The 12,678-nt window shown below is 42.6% G+C and overlaps 1 protein-coding gene across 2 annotated transcripts in view; it reads right to left on the bottom strand.

Annotated features, from left to right (window-relative positions):
- The window catches only part of CTTNBP2 (cortactin binding protein 2), a 671,065-nt gene that overhangs the window by 473,270 nt on the left and 185,117 nt on the right, over positions 1-12,678 (bottom strand). The gene's annotated exons all lie outside the window — the stretch shown is intronic.

Raw genomic sequence — 12,678 nt, 5'->3', positions numbered from 1 at the left:
TTAGCAGTGGTGAGGAGCCCAGAGTCCTAAGTCCAACAAAAAGGTACAGTGAAAATGGGAGGCACAAAGGCAAAAAGGTAGGGGAAAACCACCCTAAGGCGGGCAGGTCCAACACCGATATACTAGTTAACATAGTATAATATAATGCTTATGTACTTTCTTGGTGCCTACAAATGTCGAAAAAAGGGCTTCTGCTACCCACTATATTCATTATTCATTTTGTCAATATTGAATACTTAATGACACATCTTGCAGTACAAGAATTCAGTGATATAGCAAAATCATCCTGAAGCAAGCAGGGATCAAAAATCACCTATATGCTGATGACACTCAACTCTATTACAAAATAAAATCACCCAGTGACATCCTACATCTCAACGCCACACTGAGCAAGATACAATCTTGGTTTAATTCCAACCACCTAATGTTGAACCCCAGCAAAACAGAAATAATACTGCTTTCCTCTAAAAGTAACCACCTACCAATCCATGACTGGCTCAATGGCCTGAATGCACTAAATTGTTCTCTCGCTCTTTCTAACTCTGCAAAGTCCTTAGGCATCACTGTGGACAAAAACATGTCAATGAAGATTCACATCAAAAACTCAGCCAAAGGAACGCTTTACACACTCAAACACATCTAGAAAATTAAACCATTAATTTCCTCTGATGACTTCAAGATGGTAGGACAATCTCTTGTCCTCTCCAAACTGGACTATGGGAATGCCATCCTCACAGGGACGCCAAAAACTCACCCCCCTTAGATCAGTTCTAAACATGGCAGCCTGGCTCATAACAGGTATTAAATGGTTTGAACACATCACACCAGGCCTCAAGTTCCTAAAATGGCTTCCCATCGAAGGAAGTTGTACTTATAAGACTGCCTGTATCACCCACGCCCCCAACTATCTAGACCACAAACACACAAAAGCAGGAAGAACCAGAACTCCGAGAAGCTCCAACTCACTTATTCGAATACATCCCAAATTAAAAAGGAAATCAACCCAGACTATCATTTCTGGAAATGCACCCAGCATATGGAACTCTCTCTCTAGAGATCTGCGATGCAACACCTCCTGTTCTTGCTTCAAAAGAGCCTTCAAACTCCTTCTCTTCAACAAATACTTTAACACATAAGCAAACTGAACTTTGTTCAAATCTCTCTCTTTCTAGGACCAGACCCTCTGTGTCAGTCGGTTATTTGTTTGCTTCAACTGTTTATTAGGTCTTTCTCTACCTTAAATCATACTGTTCAAATTGCCCGCATAAGGTAACCATCCTCATTGCCTGATGATTGTCTTTGTATATATTTGTACTAGAATCTAAGTGTCTCGCATCATATGTTCAGGGACTTGATTATATTGTTGTTTTTCACAGTTATGTAAAGCGCTTTGATTCCTTTGGGTCTATCTAGTGCTATATAAAATCTATAAATAAAAGTGGCAAGTGCCTTAGTGCAACCGGGGAAAGTGGCCCTCTTAAACCTAAGTTGGATAGCAAAAACAGTATTTTGGTGAGCCCTTTAAATGATTGTGCACTGGAGCCACTGAACCTACCATAGCTGCAGCCCAGCTTCAAACTCTGACACATTATTCTGAAGCCATTTATGCCATGAGCCCAGTTACAAGTAATGAGAAAGGACTTAAACGGTCACTGGCCAAGTTGTGTTAAATGTGCAACGCCTTCAACTATTAGATGAGATTAAGTAAAGCGAGAAGTGGACTTCAGTCATGAAAGTGTGCAGAGTTCTCTCAACTCATAGCCGGAGAGAGGAAGTCAGGGTAGCTGACTTCACCTTTTTGTGTCACTTGAGAAGACACTAGATGCACAGTCAAGCCTGCGGTCAGCTCATTGCCTTGCAGCAACAAAAAAGCAGAGCACAGGGGAGTAACTAGGAAGAGTTCTCTCGGTTACATCTCCAGCCCAGGCACTCCGGTGCTTTTCCATCAAGTGCTGTCATCAATAAAGCCCAGAGGAGAAGGTTGTAGTTTCATACGGCACGTCTTGATGACCACGTTTCTTTTAAAAACACTTACCCTGCGGCAATTGGCAACATACCCACTGAGGAAGTTCCTTAGCACAGAAGATTTTAATTAGCATCAGATTGGTCTGACAGTTCACTCACTTCTCCAAGTGATAATCTGCCTAAAATATAACCAGAGGCCCTGAAAACTCTGCCTTTGCAAGTAGAGACAAACACTGGATTCTATGTCAGTGATTAATTTGAGCCAGTGGTTTCCAGTGCTCAGCACCCTCACTTAATTGTCAACACCAGCATTTATGACAGTCTGCCACATTGTGACACTGTTTGCCTAACTTAGAGATGATCACAACAGTTGTTTATTAATACTTGCATGTATTTTTTTTTTTAAAGAAATTAAGCACTGTTCTTTGTTACAGCCACTTCCCTTTCACCGGTGCCGAGAGCACTCATTACTCCCTATTGTTAAGTTGCAATTAAGCTGCTGGGAGCTGCTCATTTTCTGCTGTCATTTTGGAAAGAAAAAAATGTAACACATTACCATAAGATTAATGATATATGTAAATTAAGCACGTCAAACGCTATAAGAAATTAAACTAAATGTATAAACATAATTTAATGTTCACATTAAAATGTACATTGATGGCAGAGTTCATTAATCCAAATCAGAAGTCATAAAGTAAGTCTATTTAAATGACATTGAGATTTGCACATACACTACCAAAATATGAAAAGAAGCAGTCCCTTAACTCATAGGCCACAATGAACTGCTGGGAATACAGCACATGGCATCAAAGCATAAGCTTTATATAAGTAACAATTACGTCAATGATCAGATGACATTAACTTGATCTGTGAAGGGCCCAGGGAGATGCCACATGTGCACCTACCAATGATCACTTTACCAAGAGAGTCTGCATCTTGAAGTTGCCCTGTTACCTGCTAGTAGCACTTAAACCCAGGCTATCCACAAGGCTGGTATGGCTTAGGACTCTCCTTGAGTTTAATATCACTAACTTATCTGGACACGAGGAAAATCCACTGTGTGCTTTACCAGAGGCTGGGCCAGTGATTTGGAGAGCTATCACAAGGATTCCTTCTGCACTGCACTTTAACTTCAAATGCCTTGTCTATCTAAAAAAAAAGCACTGGAAATGCAATTAGTCTCGTGTTTGAGTTTTACAGCTATTGGCATTTTAAATGGCAATGTTGGCAAATTAACGCATTCATTTAATTCACCAGCATTATAAAAAGCAATACTCCAGAACCTTACAATCACCTCCTAGAAAACAACATCTCACTATTAAGACATTACAATTCCTTATGCCTTGTAAGATATCAAAGAAGTTACCTTCAATACTGCCAGCTGTAGAGCCTTAGCTCCACATGTGGCAGAGTGCATTTAAAATTCATTTCACAGTGCGAAAGGTGATTATTTTTGGGTCCCCTCAACTTAAGGTGAGGACCCAGAGGACCTGGAAAGTAAAAGCATGCCGCATGGAATGATTTTGCGGTAGCCCCATCGTACTAGGACCACCACAGGATGATTTATGGGCAAACATGCATTTTGAATAAAGGGCCCCGGAAAGCTTATGGGGCGAGTTTACCTAGTGTAGTGAATACTATAGTATCAGATCCCCGGCCGCCGAAGTAAAGTTTTACTTTCATTTTCTTTCCTTTCTGCGGCTCTCAGCATGCTTCCCTTTTTTGAAAGGGCGCACAAAAAAGCATTTGTTTGTCAAGTTGACAAATGATTTTTGGTAAAAGCGCTCCACTAAGCGTTTCCATGATAATGTCGGCCACGCTCTGTTCTATACACGTCGCATTTAAAGGAAGAGGCGCAGCCCCCATTTTAAAATAAAAAAAAGAAAGTGTTGCGGGAGAGCTTGTCCTGGCTGCAACAGCAGGAGAAAACCATTTAGCAAAATACTGCTCAGAGGCTTTTGGAAATGGCCCTTTTTGCAGGGTTATCCCCAAACTTTTTGCTTCTTCCTCCTGTTTTTTCCTGACTTGTCTTTGATGGTTTTAGGACTCTGGGCACTTTACTACTGCTGATCTGTGCTTAAGTGCATATGCTCTCTGTGTAAATTGTGTTATGGGTTGGGGTTTCCATGATTGGCACATTTGATCTACTGGTAAGTCCCTAGGAAAGGGCACTGAGAGTGCCAGGGCCTTTAAATCGAATGCTACTAGTGGGCTTGCAGCACTGATTGTGCCACCCACAGAAGTAGCCCTGTAAAGGTAACTCAGACCTGCCACTGCAGAGTCTGGGTACAGTTTGTAGCTGCCATGTCGACCAGGCAAGTGCACCCACTTCGCAAGCCCCAATCTCCCTTCTTCTTACATGTTAGTCACCCCTAAGGTATGCCCAAGGCACCCCTTTAGGCAGGGTGCAGTGTATGTGAAAGGTAGGACATGCCCTGGGGTGTGTGGCATGTCCTGATAGTGAAATACTGCAAATTTCGTTTTTCATTATTGCAAGGCTCCCTGTTCCCATAGGATAGAATGGGAAGTTTGCTTATAACATGCATCTTTTAGTGAGTGTGATTTTTGCATTCTGTGTTTGAAAATACCACTTTTAGAAAGTAGGTATTTTCTTGCTTAACCATCCAGTGTGCCTCTGCTAGGATGTGCCCTTACTGTTTGGCTTTGGAGTGAGAGGGGCTGGGGATGTGTAGCGTCTCCACAGAGTCTACATGAGTTAGGGCTGGGCTGAATAGAATTAGGCTCCATTTAGAGTAGGGGGAGGAGATTTCCTTTCATCTATTGGACCTGGTCTGGCTTCTACAAAGCTGTCTCCACCTCCTTCCAGGAAGCTGGGTCAGAGAGGACAGAGCTGGTTTGGACTAAACACAGACACACTCTGCCTGAGAGAAGAAAGGGATTTAAAGTATAAATATTGGGGCCCAGCCCCCAACATTTTAGAACCCGCTGGAATCAAGAAACTTGCCAAGAAGAAGAGCTGGAAGAGCTGTCAGGAGTACTGCCCCTTTGCTGTGTTGTTGCTTTGTTGGCCTGCAGTTGCTGCTTCTGCCTTGGGCAGTGAAAGGACTGGACTGAACTTTCTTTACTTGTGCTGAGTATCTCCAAGGGCTTGAAATAGAGCTTGCCTCCTGTTCTGAAGTCCCAGGGATTGCAAAGACTTCACCAACCTCTGGGTACCGCTTCTGGAACTGCTGTTTTAGTTGCCACAGAAAAGGGAAAAGCAACTGACTCCGTCACGACTCTGTCGCTGGCTCAGTGTCCTGAGGGCACCGCAGAAGGCACCATCCGCATCTTGCACCGCAAACCTGGTCTCACGGACGACTACCACTACCGCCGCGGAGCTGCTGCCTGCACTGTGACCTGTGAGCACCAAACTCCGCACCGCCTCGCTTCACTTCCCCATCCTGGTCTCACCTACGCCATCGCTGCAGCGGACCTAGATTCCCATGACCGCATCGTGTCTGGGGACACTGCTCGTAAGTTTCACGATGCACTGCCTCGTCCCACACAGCAGTCTGGGCCAACCGACGCCAGCACCCGCTAACCAACTCTGTTGCTTGCACTGCAACCTATCAGCACCACATCAAGCACCGCTTCACGCTGCACTGTAAGCCTTGGTCTCACCGGCACTGTCTGATAGTCACCGAGCCGCGGTCTGCACCGCATCGAGAGGGCACCTCACCCTGCACCGCTTTCATTTTGCAACCCAACCTCGACAAATGCTTTACACACTGCTTCGGAGATAGGCCTGACTGCTCGTGACAAGATACCAAAGGGGTGAGCAGGGGTTATTTTAGGAGTCTATCTACCTTACCCTGACTATGAAGAAGGGTCCCTACTTGGAATAAAGTACAAATCCTTGCCAACTAGAGACCCCCATTTCTAACAGACTGTAATTAAAGCCTACTGAGTAACGACATGTAACAGGGCATGTCTTCATGGGAGGTTACAAATTGAGTATCACCAAAAAGGACCTAGGAAGGTTCTGAATGGGATGTCCCTACGGTCACTGGACATTTTCGCTGCGGGAACTGTAGCGTATGTCATCTTACCGATAACACAAAAACTTTAAACCTAGAAGAAGGCAAAATCTGGAAGCAACAATCGCATACCAATTGCAACAGTACTAACGTGGTTTACCTTATCACTTGTACATGTGAGAAAACATACATAGGAATGACAACCAGAAAAGTCAAACAAAGGGTCTGCGAGCACCGCAGCACTATCCGCTGCAAGAAGAATGCAACCAGACTAACAGACCATTTCTTGGAAGCTAACCACACCCCTAACGACATGAGATGGTCAGGGATGTGAAGGCTGGGCCAAATTTACAAAAAAAGACTATTTGAAAAGGAACAACGGTGGATTTATAGACTATCCACACATATCACTGGATTGAATGATATGCATTCCCTGGGGCTCTGTCCTTCAAAGATGATCCATTGGTGAAGAATTTTCCATCCTGCTACCTGTAGTTACCCCTTTTTGAGCACAAGCAGTCTTAACTCAAGTTATGGGCCCCTTTTGAATTAAATCCGTTGTATTTAGTCAATACTACCCTGTATTATTCTTTGAACAGCCCCCTTTTCTAAAAACCTCCCTTTGTCCCTTGTGCCCTGTAATTCCTTTGCTCAATAGATGGGTCCACTGACCGATTTATTTAATTTTCACTAGTGTTTTAGCCCACCGTGACATCCACTTGGACGCACTTGTGACTTTGTTCTCCAGATACCTTGTCCTCGGAGAACCAGGTCGGGTGAACTTTCCCTTTTCCTTTCTAGTAGTTTGGCACCGCTCGACCACCGTACTGGGTTGCCGAGCGGATGCCTAGAAACGGTGCTCTCACGTGCCCCACGTGACCCCGCCCAACCCATAAGCCACCTTTTGCTAATCCCCTCGTCGGCGACGCCTCATTGCAACGGGGACAACGAAGAGGCGTGTAGGTATCCGGAACACGGATTTCAACGAAACTGTAAGTTTTCTGAAAGCGAGACGCTGCCACAATATCGCCATGCGGCAGCGGCATCTACGGGCCCGTTTGGAGCCTTTTTTCAGCCTCTCCATTTGATTCACGGAATTTTTCTTTTTTTTAACCTCAGATTAGGTTTCCTCTTGAACAAGCCTTTCTCTGCCCCCTGGAGCAATTGAGATCCTTGAAAATAGTAAGATTCCCCTACTTGACAGCTGTCTTAAGACTTGGATACATTTATATATGCATGCATGTTCAATTTAACTCACCGATGTCTGAGTGAGTTGAAGTAGTCACGCTACGAATAATCTTCTGTGTGCAAGTGACACATTTAATGTTATTTCCTAGCCACCATTCACACGTTTATTGATCAGTGTGAATGAGTGAGCATAGATTGATGGCTACAATTTAGCACCACCTATTATCATGATATGGCCAGTAAACGCACCTGATAACAGCAATTACCCATGCTAGTATCCACGTCCCTGGCACATTGATTACTATTCAATTAACAAATGGGATTCGCATGAAGCATGCAGAATTATGAGAACCTACACTACGTTACAGGCATGTATACTATTTGTTTGTGATTGTTTTCATTTTCCTTCAACAGGTTTCTCTACTTTTTCCTCACCCATTTGGGTTTGAGACAGCCTGCTGCACAATTTTGCAGCATGTTTTTAGGAATTTAGGACTGGGTACACGTTAGTGTGTGTACACCACCCATTTTCCTATTTGGTCCTGACGAAAACCTGGGATTACCATTTACAGGTTGAAACATGTAGACCCATTTTTTACACACACAGATACTACTGGTCATTATTACCTATCAGTATCTACACTTTGTTTTTACCATTATCCAGTAGCTTCTGAATAAAGTTTTTTCTACAAGTTATACCAGGACAATTTTTAACATTATTTTTGTTTGCACTCCACACCCAAAAACAAGCTCCACTGTAATCAGGTGTCGCAGCACACCCGGATGGCACTCGGCCATCTGGGTGGACCCCGATGATGAAGCATGTCACCAACCAGGTTGGTGAGTGAGGGGTTTCTTGACAAAAGGTCAATACCCTTTTGCTTCCTTCTTTGACATCCCATTCAGAACCTTCCTGGGTCCTTTTTGGTGATACTCCTCTTTTGTTTATACCATATTTCAGTCCTGGGGACAAGGAGTACCTTCCGTTCACTACGGTGAAGAATCCCTCACTCTCTCTTTTGTTACTACGCAGGTTACAAATTGAGACATGGCAGTACTAAGGCTATTGACCAATGAAAAGCCCTAGTTCCCAAAGGGCAATCACACAAGCCAATGAAAAATATGGGCAGAGAGTGGGCTGAGCTTCAAGTCCATACAGCAATACAGCATGCGTTGCAGAGCAGCTCATGCGCTTCCCAGGCTTGACCTAAAAAGAGGGTATGATTTTCCTAATCCTTCTGTACCCTGTAACTGAAGTTGCAGAACAGAGAGGCCACTGCAGAAAAGTTGTATTTGCAGTAGTACCACAGGTCATATGCTCTTTTCTTCTGGAGCACTATACTGACTTGGGTTACAAAAGTGAGAAACCAACATTTGCAGACTTTTGATTGTAGTACAGCTCTCAAGTTTCCCTTGCTTTATCACATTATAACTTCAGGACCACGAGTATCAGAGTGCAAATAAAGATTTTCATTGGATGAGTTACTCATGTATGGAAACCAGAAAGCTATAGCAAAGGACACACAAAGAATGGCATTTACAGTCAACAACTTAGTAAGTAACGAAACGAGAAATAGTAACTATACATATGTTTACAATGGTAGTTTGAAATTGCTTTTCCTATGAGGCCACTGAAAATGCCATAGTTGATTTCATATACGTTATTTCTTTCTTCGCGAGTGCTCGTCAGCAATGAATTGTGTCGGAATTACAGTTAACTTCAATAGCAGGTTTACAATAGCAGTTCCATTGTGATTAGTAGAAATTATGTTATACATTCCATGAATTTTGATTTTGAATTTCAATTAAAGGGAAACAATGGGAGAAGTCAAGAAATTAAAAGAAATCCATAACTAACAACAACGTTTGACATTTTCAACTGTAGCGCCTAGTGCAATGTACAATTTCCAGAATGAACAAATGCTCATTTTGTCTCGGTTGTATGGATACATTCAAATATTTTGAATAGATATTTCTCGATGTTAGCAATTTTTCAAGGTTACCCATGCTCTCATACGAGTTTATGAGCATTTAAAAATTGGGGTTATTTGAGGTGAACAGTTGTGAGCTTTCTGCATTAGTCAGGTATTCATTTTGCTGTGGGAAAAACTATGAAGAAAAATCGAAACCAGCCAGGTAAGCACAAGACAGGTAAGACAAAAATGAGGACTGTTAGGAAGTGGCAGGCATCTCTGGGGCTCTACAAACTAAAAACAACACTAATAGCCTAATTATGACATTTGGTTGAGTGCAACCATGCCACCACTCCACCTGGCGTCGCTGCCACCCGTCAGATCACAATCAATTTTGTGGTCCGCCGGGCTGGGGGTGTGGCGGTCCCACTGCACTGCATCTTTCAACGGCAATGGGAATGCTACCCGGGGTTCCTACATGGCATGGACTATAAATGTCCATGCCATGCAAGAACCTAGGTGCATGAACACATCCTGTGCCCCCCTGCATGCATCCCCAGGTTAAGGGGGCCTTTGTTTCAGCACCTCTAGCTTTTTCATGGAGGAATGACCTCCATGAAACCATTGGCTGTCCTGAAACTTGAATTATGCATGGCAGTGCTGCAGCGGCGCAACCTGCAGATTACATAGCCCTTGACTGCCTCACCAGGGAACAGCGGTTCCCTGGTAGGGCTGGCACTCCAATTACAGTCCGACCGCCCAAGTTGTAATAGGGTGGTTGGAGTGCCGGGGAGGTGGTGGTTGGACCACCACTTCCGCGTAACCACAGGTTTGGCTGTCCTCCGACTGCCAGACTCGTAATTAGGCCATAAATGTTAACGTCACAAAACATGTGAAACACCTGGTTTAATACAGTTGTTTATTTGAAAATAAATTACATAATTCTCTACACTTAAGTCATATAACTTATTTGGATAGCCACATGCACAGCCTATTGCTCTCCAGGAGCTCCCCTGAAACCTCCAAACCATAATATAACCTATAGGTTTGGGAATATATGCATTTGCTCACGTATAAGACACAACCAACTGCAAGCATCCAACATGGGCAATTAAAAGACGGAAATACCCCAAGAGTTTTATTAAGAGATTGGGATAATATAAAGACTTCCAGAATTGACTGTTTCCAAAAGTATGAGCAGGTCACATTCTTTAAAGGCTATAAAAGGACACTGGACTGAGCAGTACATCAAAGGACACACTTTAGTTAAGATACTTCACTGAGGGGTGCACCGCAGGACGTACTGTATTTACCATAATGCTTAAACATGGATGGTGGGATTATTTTCTGTCCTGGGGGAGATAAGGGGTTCCTCGTAACAATAAAATTCTGTATCTTCATCACGTTTTTTAGTAGACCGCTACTATGGCTCATAAGAGATTGCCGGTGTTGCAGGACCACAGTTGTGTTTATGGAAAGTAATCAAGGGACTTTGGAAGCAAAGTTGGATCGTGAGTGCAGGGGGGTAAAGAAATGGAGCCGCTCTTGATGATGGAGGGAATTTTGGAAGTACAGAGGATATACTAGTCCCAAAACCGGCTTGTGCACCCTGTTACTTAAATAATGTGTATGGGTAAGTTCGAACAAAGAGGGAAAAAGAAAGACAAATATTTTGAAGAATCAGCCCTGGCCCTTTCACCACTTTTCAAGAAAGATTGACACTGTTTGTTTTACTGGTAACCAAGGGCTTGTTACCGGAGAAAAGAAGAGAAAGAGTATCTTTGCAATAAGACTAGGATATTAAATCTTTTACCTTCTTTCCTAGAATTTGTGGTACATTAACAAGTTTCTAATTAACTAATGATGCACTTCTCCATAAATGCACCACAAAATCTATGTCTTGTCAGCCGACTTGTCAAGAAATAAGAATAGATTTTTCCTTTGGTTAAAGAAAAGTAACAATTTCCAAAGAGAATGTGAGTGAATGTTTTATGGCATATAGTGTCCTATACATCTGATTAAACAAATGAACATTAAGGTGTTGACCTACCCGATTTCTCATCACAGTGACATTTGATCACGTATTGAGTAGTTCCAACTATATTACATCAGGAAAAGTGAGATGGATGGGTGTCTTTATCAAGTGCAAATTAAAGTAAAATAGGTAGCTGCTTCAATGTTTCTGAGGGAGACCTTACAAATGATCGATTTTTGACACACAAATCCTCAAGTCAAAATGCCAGGGTTAGGGCTTTTTCCACAGCTGGGAAACTGAGAAATGGTCATTCCTTCCATAAAGAGATTGGCATACGTTGAAGTGGCCGCAGCTTAAGGATTGCACCTCACATGTTCTACACCCAATTTATCAAGCGTATGCCAGTCATGCGAGTGCTATCCTCATAATGGAGAATCTTGAAAAGTTACGATTGGTGGTTGAAAATATCCAAGTGGATGAAATGTAGCCACATGAGAGACGTTTGTAATAACAAGTTTCTTGCTATCCTCGTGCAGATTTAAAATCCAATAAAGCACTTCCATTGCAGTGAACTACACATTTGTGTGATGGGATACAAGCCCGCAACAAAACCTGTCAATCTAAAAGATTCTTCAAAAGCGAATGACCACACAATGCCTGAGTCCCTAGCTTTTTCCCCAGGCACAGTACTTCCAAAATGTAGTCTTTTTTGAGTTTTATTTAACTTTGATAAATGTTTTCTGATGGAATCTTGCTTGATAAACAAGAGTGTCAGAATCTACAGCAATTCTTTGATGAACAGTTCTACCACGAAGAAAGAAAATCTCAGTAGGTGGGGAGTTACCAGAGGCACCGGGAAGGCCGATGCAACATGGGGTCAATGCAGTCTTAGTGAAAGCATTTCTCCATACAGCACCAAGTACAAAAACGCGAATTAATTTTTCAGTTTTGGACACTCACAGTAGTGGAAAATAGCCTGATACTTCAAGTTTGAATTTTATACGAACGTAGTTTTATCAAAGGCAATTAATAAGGGCATTCATCTATAAGGCAATCTGAGATGCATAAAGAACCTTTATTCACTTCACATAGAACCCTTACCAGTCATATTAAATCTCAGTAATAGTGAAATTGTAGTAATTTTTTGCCTATGAGAGTTTTTATATAGCATATTTTCTTTAGCACATACAAGGTAAAAAAGCATCAGAGTGCTTTACAGAGGTCGGTCGATATATAAAAGAAGCATTAGCAATGTTAATGGGTTTGACTTATGAATGTACTGTCAAGCTAGATCTAAAAATCCATGTGCATTGATTACTGCACTTCAACCATCTGTGCTGCTGCCAGAGAGAAACTCAATGAATTATCTAGTTACCCAATACATTTTAATAGCATGGCAATGGCATGTGTGTGCCCCTAAAATTTCAAGCTCAGGCAGCTGGCTAAATAAACAAAATGAGGACAGCTGTTTGAAAGGCAAGACATTTTTGGTGGAAGCACATAACTTCTGCCCAATCAAAACGTGTACTCCTGGCTCCCAACATGTGGGTGGAGCCAAAGCCCAACTCATGGTGATACTCACATAATTGTCTGGCAACATCTGCACTGGCAGACCAGACCATAGAATAGAACAATATCAGATATTATAGAGCGGTCA

Source organism: Lissotriton helveticus, chromosome 1_1, assembly GCF_964261635.1.
Source record: "Lissotriton helveticus chromosome 1_1, aLisHel1.1, whole genome shotgun sequence".
Taxonomy (NCBI): domain Eukaryota; kingdom Metazoa; phylum Chordata; class Amphibia; order Caudata; family Salamandridae; genus Lissotriton; species Lissotriton helveticus.
The sequence above is the reverse complement of the archived record's forward strand: the minus strand, read 5'-3'. Positions and strand labels throughout refer to the sequence as shown.